Below are 2,503 nucleotides of genomic sequence, written 5' to 3'. Positions count from 1 at the left end.
TGTGTGTGTGTGTGTGTGTGTGTGTGTGTGTGTGTGTGTGTGTGTGTCTGTGTGTAAGTGTATGCATCCATTGATGGGTACTTAGGTTGTTTCCATGTCTTGGCTATTATAAATAATGCTGCTATGAACACAGGGGTACAGATAGGTTTTCAAATTAGTGTTTTCATTACCTTCAGAGGTGGAATTGCTGAATTATGTGATAGTTCTAATTCTAAGCTTTTGAGGATCTTACTGTTTTTCACAGTGGCTTTTGTTTTACATTTACATTCCCACCAACAGTGCATAAGAGTTCCCTTCTCTCCACATCCACATTAACATTTGCTATCTCGTTTCTTTTTGATTATAGCCATTCTAACAGGTGTGAGGTGATAGCTCATTGTGATTGTTAAAATGTCGATACTACCAAAAGCTATTTATAGGTTCAATGCAATCCTCATCAAGATTCCAATGGCATTTTCCAGAAATAAAACACACACACACACCTAAAATTTATGATGCCACAAAGACCCCAAATAGCCAAAGAAATCCCGAGAAAGAACAATAAAGCAGGAGGTATCATGCTTCCTGATTTCAAGCTATACTATAAAGCTAAAGTCATTAAAACAGTATGGTACTTACATAAAAACAGACAACTAGGCCAGTGGAACAGAACTGTGACACCAGAAATAAACCCAAGCCTACAGTCAACTAATATTTGACAAGGGAGTCAAGAATACTCAATGGAAAAAAGTTTCTTCAACAAATGGTACTGGGATAATTGGATATTCACATGTGAAAGAATAGAACTGTATACATATCTTACACCATTCACAAAAATTACTCTGAAGTGGATTAAAGACTTAAATGTAAGACCTGAAACAATGAAACTCCTAGAAGAAAACAGGAACAAAGATCTTTGATATGGGTCTTTATAATGATTATTTGGAAATCACACCTAAAGCACAAGAAGAAAAATAAAAAATAAGCAAATGAGACTACATTAAACTAAAAAGCTTCTGCACAGCAAAAGAAACCATCAACAAAGTAAAAAGACAACCAATGGAATGGGAAAACTATGTATAAACCGTATAATGATATGGGGTTAATACCCGAAACATAGAAGGACTCATACAACTCAATAGCCAAAAAACAAAATAATCAATAAACAAAAATAAATAACCCAATTAAAGAGCAAAATACCTGAATAGACATTTCTACAAAGCTTCTATCCAATTTCATTTTGCCTCAAGAGACAGATTTAGGTTTTTTATTCTTTTCTTTTTTTTTAAGTTGATTAACCTTTATTTCTTTCAACAGTTGAGTTTCTTACTGCTTAAAGTTCAGTCCTCATATCAGAAGCTTTAGCATTAACTGAGAGTATATTAAAAATCCAGAATCTCGGATCTGCTGGGTTGAAGTATGAATATTCACAAGGTCCTTGGGTTGACATTTGAGCACCTTATATTCTGATAAATTCTGAGTAAGATACAGATTACAAAACTAAGGCAAACAAAATGAAATTGATATGTGAGGAATCAAGATAACTAATTAGAGACTTAAAAGGCCACCTAAAGATAAGTTATTTTGTGTTTTCAGATGCGTTATATATATGCTACTGCTTTTATGTTACGCACTTCCACTTTATCTTACAGAAAGTATCCCCCTAAAGTTATAAAGTGGTAATCAAAGTAAATATAATATTGTGGAAGGTGAATTCCAGCTCTTGGCATCTTATTTGTGAGTTAGTTTCAGTGAATAGGTCAACAGCAACATGCTGTCTTTTTCTTATATTAGTTTATTCTGTCACTTAATTCCATTTAGTGGCAGGTTGTGTTAGAATTACTAAGTGTACACAGAAACCAGTTCAAGAAAAGAATGGCCATTCTTTGGAAATAATTGACAGGATAATAAATCTCTCACTATGTTACTTTGCAGGAAGTCAAGAGACATCAATAGTTATGTCACTTCTCCTATAGTCCTTCTGAAATTTTTATGGAATGTTGTAAATTAAGAAGGGGCTTATCACATTTATTGAGAGAAAAGTAAAATACTTCTCGAAAGTGAATGTAAATGTATTATTTATTGTTAAGGTAAATTTGGTAGTATTTTTTTTTCTACTTAGTTCTCCTTCAACTCAACAAATTAAATAGGTAAGCATGTATCAAATATCCTTTGGTGGTGAACCATGAGAGACGATGGACTCTGCAAAACAAACTGAGGGTTCTAGAGGGGAGGGGGGTGGGAGGATGGGTTAGCCTGGTGATGGGTATTAAGGAGGGCACGTACTGAATGGAGCACTGGGTGTTATGCACAAACAATGAATCATGGAACACTACATCAAAAACTAATGATGTAATGTATGGTGATTAACATAATAATAAAAAATTTAAAAATATATCTTTTGGGATATTTTGTGCTGGGGACTGCAAATCAAGATACGTAAGACAGCATTACATTATGTAACATAGCTAACAATTGGGTAGGAGAACATGAGATATAAACACAAGAAAGTTCAATATAAAAT

The sequence above is a fragment of the Callorhinus ursinus genome, unplaced genomic scaffold (genome assembly GCF_003265705.2).
Source record: "Callorhinus ursinus isolate GAN/ISIS: 27379988/994484 unplaced genomic scaffold, GSC_fseal_2.0 scaffold7, whole genome shotgun sequence".
Taxonomy (NCBI): Eukaryota; Metazoa; Chordata; class Mammalia; order Carnivora; family Otariidae; genus Callorhinus; species Callorhinus ursinus.
The sequence above is the reverse complement of the archived record's forward strand: the minus strand, read 5'-3'. Positions refer to the sequence as shown.